The sequence below is a fragment of the Chrysoperla carnea genome, chromosome 3 (assembly GCF_905475395.1).
Source record: "Chrysoperla carnea chromosome 3, inChrCarn1.1, whole genome shotgun sequence".
Taxonomy (NCBI): domain Eukaryota; kingdom Metazoa; phylum Arthropoda; class Insecta; order Neuroptera; family Chrysopidae; genus Chrysoperla; species Chrysoperla carnea.
Window position 1 is genome coordinate 72,969,111 of NC_058339.1, and position 14,550 is coordinate 72,983,660.

At 30.3% G+C, this 14,550-nt stretch overlaps 1 protein-coding gene across 3 annotated transcripts in view; it reads left to right on the plus strand.

Moving 5' to 3' along the window:
* The first annotated feature begins 1,298 nt into the window (after nucleotides 1-1,298).
* Nucleotides 1,299-14,550, plus strand: part of LOC123296783 — a 34,582-nt gene continuing 21,330 nt past the window's right edge. Inside the window, exons 1-2 of one of the 3 annotated variants that reach the window (XM_044878434.1) lie at nucleotides 1,355-1,434; nucleotides 1,532-1,553. The gene's annotated coding sequence lies outside the window, so the exon portion shown is untranslated. Of the gene's footprint in view, nucleotides 1,435-1,531; nucleotides 1,554-14,550 lie in introns of those variants that run through there. The other 2 variants (XM_044878435.1, XM_044878436.1) reach the window with 2 other exon arrangements.

The following is a 14,550-nucleotide window of genomic DNA, read 5'->3' on the forward strand; positions in this document are numbered from 1 at the left end:
ATACAAAAACATATACTATTTGTATTTTATTACATAAAGTTAAGGATATTATGGGAGAGGTATCTGACGAATTTTCAGAATGCCTCAAACACTTACCCAAAAATGCCTTTCAGCTCTCGGGCTAAAACGTCACTGTCATATATTACAAGTCGAAATTATAAGAGAAAAAAAGGGTGAGTTATGGCAGTACTTAAGGGTAAGTAAAGTTGATTTTTACATCTGCAATCATCAGTAATATTAATAATTATTATTTTAATAATAATAACCACTATTTACACAATAAAACATGAGATGGCGTTCTAATTTACTAGCGTCTTATACACCATTGCTGATTTTTATACGACCGTAGACTCATGCCATTCCTTTTTAATTGTCGTTATAGGCTACGGTAAATAATACTATGCGTATTCGTATTTCTTTGATTACATTTGACAAAAACAATAGGGGATTCCACTATTTTTGAAAAAGTACTTCAGAATGATGATTTTGCTAATAAAAAGCCACCAAAAATTTATTTCGGAAAAATACACACGCTTTCTTGCCAAAAACTTAAATTAAATTTTAAACCTTTTTTAAACTGTCAAAAACGCGGGCATCCAATTTGATGACGTAATATGGGTATCACTGTACGAAACAACGCAAATAATTTTGACAGATATATTCATAGACATCTAATTATAATAAATATAAATACTTATTATCTATGTATATATTACACCCAGCTGTCTACACTGAACTAACTGATGGTCTATGACTCATACCGCTATGGCATCACAGCAGGGCTTACCCGCGTTTTAGGTCACGTGACATACAGTTTAAAAATTACGATTTTAAAAGAAAAATGTGTTTTTATGACTCGAAATCAGAATATTTATGTGTATTTTTACATAAATTTTAACTTTTTTCAAATTTCATGATTTATTTTTGACTAACGAGAATACCCTATTGAAAATCATTTAAATAAAACAATTAAACATCATCATCATTTTAACTAAATTAGTTAACAACTAAATTTTTCTATAAATAACTATCATTATTTTTAAATCTATAAATAATTTATTCGATGGTTTACTACTAATATTTCTGACAAAAACAGAAATCTATATTATAGTAAAAAAAACATTTAAAAGATGGCTCTCGCACAAAAAACTACCCTTTCTTTTAGATTACCACATGAGAACTAGAAGCACTCATAAAACACATCCATCTACCATCTTACTCTGTCTGTTTTATAATTGTCAATCCCTACTCCTTTTGGTGTGGCTAAAAGAAAAATCATTTTTATAATAATTGCGACAAAAATTTAAAAAAATACAACAAATAAACTCTAATAATGCTCGTTTATTTATGATAAAATTAGTTTAAAATGAAAGTGAATTGAAATAATTTTTGGTGTCGAATTTTGTGTTGTAGTTGTGATGATAGAATTGTTTTGTAAGTAAACTGAAACAAAATTATTGAATTATTCCTTTTGTGTGTTCAGGATTGATTTATAAAAGCGATATTTTTTTGTACTGTTTATAAACAATAGGCCATTTACGTGAATAATTCATGTAAGTAAATTACATGTGACTCTCTTTTTAATATACCTAATTGTGATTTATAACAAAATTCATGTGTGTATTATATAGATTGAAAATAGGTCAGACATTTTGCAAGGTTAATCCTGAAATTAACCCCTGGGAAGAGTTTTTCTTGGTAGGGGGTGAAGACAAAGATAAAGAGATAGGAAACACGTGATAAATTTTTCAAATTATGATTAATTTCTAAGTATTTTTAGCATTAAATTTATATGGAATTCATAGAAATGATAATTATTTTAATTTATCTTAAAAAAATTCTTCAAGCTTCATCAATTATTTATTTATAAATTTATATCTGACTTTTTAAAGAATTTTGAAAGTTCATTAAAATTAGACCAAGTTTAAGTTTAAAAGATAGTTTTATTTTGAGGGTTCCATAACAAAAATATTTATCGTTCAAAATAATAAAAGTTAATAATTTTGACAGGAAGAAAAATATACAAACGGGAATCGAACCCTTAACCGTCTACATTCCTCTCCAACGTTTCTAATCAACTAAGCTTTTGAATTGTTCGATAACTGTTCAATATTTTTTCTTTATCTTGATTTTATGTAGATACCTATTTTTATTTTCTTTGCCATCAACTATTTTTAACGGTGTGGCTATCCGCACAATACCGTCTACGGTCTATTTAGACGCGGTATGAAATTATTTTTGCCCCTTTATACCGTGGGGCCCTTATACCGTGCACGGTATACTTTTTCACGGTATACTCTTTATGCCGTCGAGCCCTTATACCGTGTGCGGTATAGTCTCGTCCACGGTATACACAATATAGATTGGAAGGCTTATTTGAATGTAACATACCGTGTGCGGTATACTCTCGTCCACGGTATACATTATACAGATGGGAGAGCGTATTCTACAGAAATGTAACATACCGTGTGCGGTATACTCTCGTCCACGGTATACATTATGTTACAAATTGTTGGCAAACTAATTATAATTAATTAATTAGTAATAAATTATGCAACAATAATGTAAAATATCAAACTTTAAATCTGTCTGTGACGGTACATATTGAATTGAAAAGTTTACGCTGTCTGCGACTGTACCTTATTGTTTTTCAACTTTAGTTCTTTTTATTACCACCAGTCGGTACACAAAAAATACAGCTTAGTAACTTTTCAAGTACAATCAGCCTCTTTAAATTTTAAGCGTCATAAGGAAAACATCTTGGAATAATTAATTTAAATTATTTATTCCAAGATGGATACTCTTTTTTTTAACACACCTTTAGTGTGTGGCAATAATTAAATTATTTAATTTTTTTTATATAATTTATTTATTTAATTCTTATCAAGAATTTATATTTTTGAATACGACAGTTTATACATATATTTTGTTAAATGTCGTTTATTGAAAACACGCAATTATACAGAATGTAAAAGAGACATTCTGTAATTATTTAAAAATTGTGTAACTTTATATTATTTTCCTTTGTATGTTTTTTGTGGCGTTTAGAATTTTTTTTTTGTGAGCACAATTCCTTATAAAATGTAATTTTATGGAATTGGATTCACAGTGATCACAAACTACATACAGGTAACATTTTATTATATATTTAGATATGTTAATTTTTTTTCCTAAATTTATATCGAAAGATGTTTTTCAAAAACTTTGTATTTTGGCTTTAAATTCAACATGTGAAATTTCATGTAAGTTTCAAGTTCAATTACGTTATGTAAAACATTTTATATTTTTTTGAATTAATGAAATAAACAAACTTTATATTTTTTTTATTTTAAACGTGGACTTTTTTATTTGTATTGTTAATACTTTCTGGGGGGGTAATCGCCTTCGGCGTTATCTTTGGGCCTAGCACGCAGTTTGATCTGTTTCGGTTTTATTTTCAGACCGGGATGTTTCCCTTTAGTGACACTGTTTAATATTTCTTTTTTTTTGATTTGGTAAATATTAATCCGAGTGTTCTGGGGGTTGCGAGGAATTTTGGCTGAGGCTTACTTCTTGTTCTCGACGCAAGTCGAGAAACAATTAAGTATTTAAATTTAGGCAAGAGAAAAAATTCGTTTCTTTTTTTAATTTCCTCACCAAAACATTAATTCCCGCAACAATTATACAGATGGGAAAGCGTATTCTACAGAAATGTAACATACCGTGTGCGGTATACTTTCGTCCACGGTATACATTATACAGATGGGAAAGCGTATTCTACAGAGATTTTTTGCCGTGCAATTTTTTTACCGCACACGGTAAGCTATAACACACGGTATGCGTTTATACAGAGGTTTTTTAGCCGTGCGAGGTTTTTAACCGCACACGGTATACCGTCTAGATGGTATACCGTAGACGGTATACCGTAGACGGTATACCGTAGACGGTATACCGTAGACGGTATACCGTGTAGACGGTATACCGTATAGACGGTATACCGTGTAGACGGTATACCGTATAGACGGTATACCGTATAGACGGTATACCGTATAGACGGTATACCGTATAGACGGTATACCGTATAGACGGTATACCGTATAGACGGTATACCGTATAGACGGTATACCGTATAGACCGTATAGATTTTTTTAGCGCACACGGTAAGCTATAACACACGGTATGCGTTTATACAGAGGTTTTTTAGCCGTGCGAGGTTTTTAACCGCACACGGTATACCGTATAGACGGTATACCGTGTAGACGGTATACCGTGTAGACGGTATACCGTGTAGACGGTACCGCACACGGTTTTTTACCGCACACGGTAAGCTATAACACACGGTATGCGTTTATACAGAGGTTTTTTAGCCGTGCGAGGTTTTTAACCGCACACGGTATACCGTCTAGACGGTATACCGTATAGACCGTCTACACGGTATACCGTATAGACGGTATACCGTATACGGTCTATTTAGACGCGGTATGCAATTATTTTTCTCGGTATAAGGGCCCCACGGTATAAAAGGGCAAATATAATTTCATACCGCGTCTAAATAGACCGTGTACGGTATACCGTGGACGGTCTAGACTGTAGACGGTATACCGTATACGGTCTAGACCGTCTAGACCGAGGTTTTTAACCGCACACGGTATACCGTCTAGACGGTATACCGTATAGACGGTATACCGTAGACGGTATACCGTATACGGTCTAGACCGTCCACGGTATAAGGGCCCCACGGTATAAAAGGGCAAAAATAATTTCATACCGCGTCTAAATAGACCGTATACGGTATACCGTGGACGGTCTAGACCGTAGACGGTATTGTGCGGATAGCCACACCGATTTTTTAAGTCTTTATCTATTGTTAGTTCCTTGAGGACGTTATACCTTTACCAAAGGAGGTGATCGTTGTTTAAATAGTTATTTTGACATTATTTAACTTAATATATTTGAAGAATTTAAATATTTTTATAAACGAGAAAAGTAAATTCGAACGGAGATCAAACCCACGACCTCTGATATTCCGAACCAGTGGTTTAACCAACTAAATGAATTGATAACTAAAAATTACAAATATAATCTACATTGATATATTTTGGTTTAGTACCTACTTAAAAATTATTGTATTTTAGAAGATCGTTTTTTTCTCGTATATCTCCCGAACTAATAGTTTTCGATATAATATTACATTTCATACCTGATATTCGGTTTCCTAATATGATCAAAATTGTAATTGATAATAAATTATGTGACATAAATTTTTTTTTAATATAATGTATAATATAATATTGATTCTCCGGAAACGGACTTCCTAATCAAAATACACACTTTCATTACTTTATATAAATTTAATTCCGTTTAATAATTTTATTATATTTATTTTACAATATTGAAAATGATTTTAAAATTAATTGATGCTAATCCATTTTTTCTGCGTCCTAGCATTGGGGGATGCTGCATTTTGTTCAATAGAAAAGATGTATTTGTGGTCAATAAAAATGCGACACTTATATAAATCAGGTATATTTGGTGACACTAAGCATTTTAAATAATTTGTATTTTTCAACCATCAAATATATCTGATAATAAGGAAGTGTCACTTTTTTTTTTTGTCCGCAAGTATACAATTCGTTCGCCATCCCGATCTCCGGGTGGAGGATAGAGGAATGCCCATCAGTAAGCACCGCACCATCGATAGCTATGGAGCTAGGCTCTCCCGGACCAAAAATTTCTATGCACGGGAAGAAAAACCCTCCAACCATATTAATTTTAAAATGGATATTGTTAAATGAGAAGTATAACTATTACGGTACAGAGCCTCGTAAACCCGGTACCGGACGGTGAGCGGGAACTTTTAAAATTTAATTTATCATTAAATTTTACTGCTCCTGAAATGAACCACTTTTGAGTATTTCCTACTCATCTTATTCGCGCCGTGCGTGAGTTTTTTTGGAGGCGTTTCCATGGTAACGACACACTACTTTAATTATAGAATTGTATGGATGCATATATAATTGTATGGATTGCATTAATGACTTACATTGAAAATTTAATATTATTGTCCCACAAATTTAAATAAATAATTATGATAATTTACATTTGAAAAATAATATTTGTGCAATTTGATTTCTTATTTTCACAATTTTTAATGCATTAAGTTTAATTAATTAATATTTTTCAATAATTTTAATTTGACATTTTCTATAACATTAACATATAAAGAATTGCAAATTAGTCATTACAGCCTCTTTTAACGCCAAAATTTTTCACCGGAAGCGCTGGTATCGATTTGATTGTCCCTACCATGACTACGCACGCAACGAATACCTAAATCCGCCACTGTATTAAAATATAAATTCATGTAAAGAATGCAGAAAATTGTTAATGGAAAATTCTTTTTAATTATCTATTATTATGGATGATTATTAGTAACTGACTAATTATCATAATTATGTCATTTTACTTAAAAATAAATTTTTTTAAAGGCAAACTATACCTAATATAACTGTCGTCATAATTTAAGACCTTTAAGGCTTTATTTTCCTAATATCTTTTCTTAGCGATTGTAATTTATGTTCTTCCTAATTCTATTAATAAAAATTTGATCAATTATAGTCTCGGGAAAGAGCTCTGAAAACCTCAGGACACTAAATTGCGTAGTTTAGTTTCCAAATATTTTTTTTCGAAACTATGAAAGTTAGAAGGTGTGTGAATTGGTATACAGTTGCGAGTTGTTAATCTATAAAGTCTAATTGACATGCAAAAGCATTTTTCAGTAGTTAGCGTGTTTTCTTTCGATTAAATGCAATAATGACATATTTTTAAGTTGCATTTGCTCCGAAAGTTGACAATTTTCTAAAAAATGGTTTCGATAAAAAATGTTAGTTTTTTTGTGAGTATCAATGTTCTAATTTAAACTATTATTATTTTTAAGACTTATTATCTCTTACCCTTTAAAATCTAAATTGGTTATTAAAGAAACCCGAAGAACTAGGTCAAATCTGATGTCAGAACAATTTTTGTTCAGGTCATTTTTAAATAGGTGGCTGCTCTGATTAAAATGGTCCATGCTGTATACAGGGTGTACAAGTAATTCTTAGTTAAATCATTGAATCTTTTTTGACAATTTTTTTTGATGAAATTGCAATGTTTATAATTTTTAAAATACTTTATGAATGAAAAAAAAATTATTTTATTAATTATAATAGGAAGATGTTTCCAACATAATTACACTTTTTAAAACATTTTTCACACCCTCCCAATTTTGCTGTCCCTGAAAATATGCCGCCCTGGGCACTAGCCCCGAGTGCCTCTAGTATAAATTAAACGCTGCTATCATGATAGTATGCCTTGGACATCCTTCATGATTTAGTCTATCTACACAACTTTGTTCATAAAATTACCTAAATAGCCCATTTTCGATTGTCTGCCTGTCTGTCGTCTGCTCGTCTGTCATCACGATAACTCAAAAAAGAGATATCAAGCTAAAATTTTTATAGCGTGCTTAGGACGTAAAATGTGAGGTCAAGTTCGTAAATGAGTAACATACGTCAATTGGGTTTCTTATCAAAAAATAAACAACTTTTGTTTGAAAAATTTTTTTAGTAAATATCACTGTTTACCCGTTAGAGTGCAAATTATGCGCAAATTGTATAGTATGTATTATATGAGAATGTCAGTTATATGTGGGTGACATGTATGTATGTGTAATGTGATAGAGTAATCAACACTGTCTATGCATGGTATTTCAACTATTAATTCAGTCAATTGTTTGTTTTCATTTGTTATTCTTATTTTTCGTCTACATTCATGAAGTTATTACAAAATTCAACTTAAAAGTTGAAAATAAGGTACAAATCATTTTAACCACAAGTCTAAATTTGTGTTGGCGCTCGTACTACCTTAAGTTTTATAATAAATTGAATGAATGCTTCTTTTTTAAAGCTTGCCGTAAATAAGTTGTTAAGTTATTCAGACATGATTATTTTTTTTTTCAAATATAATAAAAGACGAACTCATTCACGATATTTATAGTTTCTCATATCAAACATTCAACACATAATATGATAATTTGTGTAGGATCCGATGCTGAACTCTCTATAGTCCTAGCACTAGGAGCGATTCTCCTGGCCCACACCCAAAAAATGTGAGTTATTCGAAAATTATCAAGGAATATAGAAATTTCGATTATTTCAATAAATAAAAAAGTTCCACAGATTTTTTGACTTATTTAAGGATGTACGAGCACCAAGGAAAAAATTTTAAATAAATAGCTTAATTTTTTTTATATGAAGTTGGACTATGTCCAAATCAATTCTGAAAATTTTAAGGATAAGTTGTCTGATTGTTTAAATAAAAAAATGACTTTCCAAGTACGCATATTTATCATTCGTTTTATGGGAAAACGATAGAAGGATGATATGTTTTCATAAATTTCTCCAAAACGAGTCAGTGGAAACTAAAAAAAAAAACTATTTAAAATAAAGTTAAAATTAAATTATTGAAAAATAAACTCGTTGTGCTCGACTAATTAAGGATGTATGAGCATGGTAGTGTGGGTAAAAATTTAAAAAAATATATATTTTCAAGTTTAATGATGTTTGAATATGTAATAACTTGACAATATAAGACGAAAAGTAAGAACAAAATTTTTTTATATCTGGATTAATTTACAAAATAGCGAAAATTGAAAATTTTGTTTAATTATTTAGCTTTCGATATTTCGAAATTCAAGGCAGATATTGAAAAGTTTTATTCTTATTTTTCATCTACATTTATGATGTTATAACAAAATTCTTCATCAAAGTTGAAAATAAGGTACAAATAATTTAAACCCTAAATCTAAAATTGCCTTGGTGCTCGTACTACCTTAACACCTGAAAAAAGACTGAAAAATCGAAAAGTTTTAAAGTTTATGAATTTTAAAATAACTTAACGTGTTTTCAAGTTTCCCCTCAATGGACCACGAAAGTCTCTTGAGCGCATCGACTAATCTGGTCAATTGAAATGAGAACAAATCTCCTTCTACCTAATCAGTAACAACAGTAATCATGTAATGTGACTCTTAACTCCTCAAACACTTAACAAAAGTATGAATATGGCTTTTAGGAGACGAGACAATAACTCTCAAAAAAACATTAAAAAAAATTGTCGCTCAAAGGGCTCTCGTGTGGGAAAGGTGGACAATCGAAGGCTACCAGACAGATTTACGAGGATTAAAACAAAAAAACAGACACAACAACATTTTGTTTCAGCCCTGGCCTAAAGAAAAGGCCCCTTGGTCTTAAGGCTTGAAAATGAAAGATTTTCGTAATAAAAAAAATAGCACTTAATCTTTTTTTTTACACCATGTATATATGAAATATACACAGTATATTAAGTTTAGTCCCAAGTTTGTAACGTTTAACGATGCTACGAAAAAAATTTTGGTATAGGTGTTCATAGAATCTTCTAATTAGTCCATTTTCGGTTGTCCGTCCGTCCGCCCGTCCTTCATGTGTCAACTCGATAACTCAAAAATGAACAAAGATATGAAGTTGAAATTTTTACAGCGTACCCAGGACGTAAAAAGTAAGGTCGAGTTCGTAAATGAGCAACATTGGTCAATTGTTTCTTGGGTCCGTAGGAGCCATCTTGTAAACCGTTAGAGATAGAACAAAAGTTTAAATGTTAAAAATCTTCCTTATCAAAAAGTAAAAATTTTTCTTTAAAACATTTTTTCGTAAAAGTCACTGTTTACCAGCGAGGTCGCAAACTAAGCGCAAATTGTATTGTATGTATTATATGGGAATATCAATTATATATGTGTGACATGTGTATGTATGTGTAATGTGATAGAGTAATCAACACTGTCTATACATGATATTTCAACAATTAACTCAATCAATTGTTTGTTTTCACTTGTTTTGAGTAAGATCGTGTGACTTGTAGTTGAAATTGACAAATAACCTTAAAGTTAAAGTTTATGATTTCGATTTTCGGAATTAAAACAAGAATTATCTATCGAGAACTTAATAAAATAATGCGACTCTTCAGTCCTTTTACAAACGTAAAAAATAACTAATTATAATTGAACTGACTCAACTGACTCCTATTATCAATTTTAATAAACACGAGGTTCTCCATTAAGAGCATCCTATATATGAGACAGTTCCACATTATTCATCATTAATTTAAACAGCTGAAAAATCTATCCTGTTATATCCTGTTGAAAATTTGCTTACACAATTTGGTTTTTTTTATTTAATGTCTTGATGAATTTTTTGCGATTTTATTTAATTTAAAAAAAAAGTTCATTCAATATTCTTCGTTGATTTGCCATCGCTTCCACCATTTTAACGCACAGTTAAGATGACATAGTATGATTTAGTTCATAAAATAAAAAAAATTGCATGTGTAAAAGCAGTAAAAATATGAAGACTGTGATTTATTTGTAAATCTAATAATTAAATTGCTTTCTTTTAGTCGTTTTCCTTAAAAATATAGACTTATGCACTTGTTTTCTTATCGAAATATCATGTTTTTTCGTGGTATGTATGTAAATTGAGCTCATGTTGAGGAAATATAGCTATTCAAAAGCATGAAAATACAAAAATTGCATTTCAATAAAATGTCTCTAACAATACGAAACTTTAAATGTAGGGTAAATATAACTTTAGTGAAAGAGTTCTGCTGCTCACGAGGTTTTAATATAATGAATTTTTCATTAACATGTGTTTTCTAACTCGTCAAGTGCATGCGTACTTTATACCTCTATTTGGGTAAGACTGCTTTGTTCTTGTGTAGTACATTTCATATAATTTGAACTTCATTTAATAAAACTTGATTTGGATGTAGTTATTTAAGGTAGTACGAGCGTCAAGGCAATTTTAGATTTAAGGTTGAAATTATTTGTGCCTTATTTTCAACTTTGATGATTTTGCAATAACTTCATGAATGTAGACGAAAAATAATAATACAATTTTTCGATATCTGCCTTGATTTTTGAAATATGGAAGATAAATAATTAAACAAAATTTTTAATTTTCGATATTTTGAAAATTACTCCAGATATAAAAAAATTGTATTCTTACTTTTCGTCTTATATTGTCAAGTAATAACAGAATTCATCATCAAAATTGAAAAAATATATTTTTTTAAATTTGTGTTCCCACTACCGTGCTCATACATCCTTAATTAGTCGGGTTCAACGCTTTTTTTTTTCAATAATTGATTAAAGTTTTAACTTTAATTTAAACAGTTTTTTTTGTTTTAATTTTCACCGACTAGTTTTGGAGAGATCTATGAAAACATATCATTCATCTACCGTTTTACCTTAAAATCGATGTTAAATATGCCTACTTTTGAAGTCATTTATTTATTTAAAAAAGCGGGCAACCTCCCCCTAAAATTTTCAAAATTGATTTAGACTTAGTCCAACCTCCTTTAAAAAAATATCAAGCCTTTTATGCAAAATTATCCTGGCGCTCGTACATTTGTAAGTTAAAACACATGAAATTGTATATAATTTCGAGGTAGAAAAAAGAATACGTAACCTTGACATTGTTAAACTACGCAGAAAGTTAATTGAAGCATTTGTTATATTTTTTTAAAATATTGTGTTTGTATAAACAAAACATACGATTCTAGAACAAGGACTAGCCCGTTCCGTCCGCCAACAAGGCGACAATGATTTGGTAGTTTTTGTGTTTCCCTTCTTTTTTCTATAATTATTAATTTGTTTTTTTCATTTTTATATATACCATATTTTTGATAAGGTTGCGAAAATATATTTCATTAGGCACAAAAAAATGCAACAAAATAACTCATGAGCAGCAGAATTCCATCACTAAAATCATATTGCCCTCTCATATGAAGTTTCGTCAAATTTAGAAATTTTCTCAGCTAAAATATCATGTGTTAAAAACTAATTTATTTGGATGCCTGTTTCTAGTTGCTCCCTAAAAATAATTAAAAATAAGAGGACTTTTCGTCTTAGAATTGTATTTTCTACCTGATGCAACAAAGGCGTACGTTACTCCTGGAACATGTAGTATTTATTTTCAAAATTTTAGCACTTTGAGTGTAAATTGTTTTCACGAAGGTTTATTTTTATTTAATTTTTGTTCGAATGTTGTAAATCGATGTTTTTTTTTATTATTATTCAAAAATTTTCAGGATCCTGTCAAGTTGAGTTTCTACTATAATTGAGATAGTAAGAACTATCCAGGATCCTGAGAAGTTTTGTTTATGTGCCACGTTGAAAAACCTGAACGGATTGGGAAAAACTTTCGTACATCAAATAGTTTATAATCTGGACTAACACATGGAATATTTTATTTCTTCCTGGGCTCTATTCTATAATCCATTCAGACAGACACTGTCTGTTTCCTTCTGCTTTATTTTTTTATTAATTATTAGTATTGCGACCGAAAAAAAAACGACATCGGGGTTTTAACGGAAATACAAGTTTTGAGGGTCCCTGATTTTATAAAAGTATGTCTGTAACCAAGCTGGAGCCTTCAATTTTCAACCAATTTTCTCAAACTCAGGAAAATGGGATTTTCTAGGGAGAGGCTGAGGAGACAGCAGTGAAACTTTGTATTAGGGTTTATATCAACAAGTTCCTATGTTTGATATAACTCCCCTCTGGGACCCCTCTCCCTGGAGCCGTGGAGCTGGAGGGAATGGAATCGTCAAAAGTGGTCGAATCAACCCTACCCAAAATTGATAAAATATTATTTAAAATGTCTTTTTAAGTAACTTTTGTAACTTGGTAATCTTTGCTCAACCTCACCCTTACCAAACTACGCCCTTCTAAATATTATAATAAATCCAATAAATACCTAAGCCTGTTCACTGTTCCTCATTACTTGTTTTTAAATAATTCTTACAATTGGCTGCGCTTTCAATAAAAATATTACGAGAAAAATATATCAATTTTATAATATAATAAAGTCCTGTCCGATGTTTCGGACCGTTTATTTAAATAGCTATACATCTAAAACTTTAAAATATTTTAACTGTTCCGGTTAACATAGGCTAAAGAACGTTGAAATCTTGATAAAAGACTGAATTTCGTAACTAGAATGTCCAAAAATATCCGATTAAAATCAGAGTCAATTTCGTCATAGTTTGTTGAACGAACAACCCATACTGATTTGTTTATTAGTGTATTTTGTGACGTAATTTGGTAGGATTTTCTTCTTATATGAAATGAATTGTAGAACAACATTTTATGTTTTTAATAAGTTATGGAATTTGTATCAAAGTTTTCTGAACATTATGTTTAGACTGTTTAGAGTAAGTAATGTTGAATGCATCCATCAATCATTTGATATACATTAATAACGTAAATAAAAAAACTATAAAGCAGAAGAGATCCATCTTTAAGGTCATATTTCCCCTCACTGAATGCTTGTTATTATTTAATGTTTTTATACCATGTAAATATGAAATATATCAAGGTATACTAAGCTTAGTACTAAGTTTGTAACGCTTTTAAAAATATTGATGCTACGAACAAAATTTTGGTTTAGGTTGTTGATAAAATCACCTAATTAGTCTATTTACGATTGATTGAGAAGAAATAGCTATATATATAAACCCCTTAAATCAAGTTTTAAGGTTTATAAAATGGATTTATAATACACCCTCTCCCCTTTCCGTTGACCTTCGATACAGTGAATAAGTGTATATTTTACGGGAAAAAATGAGTAATAATGCAATGCGGAAACTTATGAAATTGTTATAAAAAAAACATAACAAACTATGTATCGATTTTAAAAATCCTGTTTTAATTAAGGTAGTATAGCAGTATCGAGACTGTAAAAAGTTTAGTCAAATCAGTAATCGTTTTCGAATTGTTTTTTACAATTAATGATTAAAAAAATTTATAGTAAATAAATAACACAATAATGATATTTTATTGATCAAATTTAAAACGTATTAACAATAATTAAAAATCATAACATTTTTAAAAACTGAGTTGGCAAAAATTTAACTGTCAAATTCAATGATCAACTGTTGTTTAAATTCACTAACATAATATCAACTTTTTTTTTTTTTTTTTCAAAAGGCAACATAATTTTAATTTATATATTACTAGCTTGATACTCGTCCGCTTCACTAGCTCCACCTCTCTCGATCTCACTCACTTATGCCCCTTCCATAACATTCGAAGGGATTGTTTTAAACAGCTAAAATATCTTTTTCACGTAATTTTTGAGCTCAATATGAATTTTTCATTATATATTGACTGTGCTACTAGTGAAAATAGATAAAAGATATACTGGTTGTTTAATTTACATCTTCGCATATTATATCTCCAACGAGTATGAGAGAGTACATATGTATACATTAAGCAGTGTGTATAAGAAAGAGGTGTTATAGGTATGTTTTTTGCATGAGCTGTATGTAGCTTTCCTTAAGTCGATAAAGGCAAACAGCAGCAATAGAACCATCATACAGCTTTAGGCGAACCGAAGTTACAATACATGCAAGAAAACATACACCTCTTTCATATAACCCGTATAACACCTCTTCCTTATACACACTGCTTAATGTATACATATTTACTCTCTCATACTC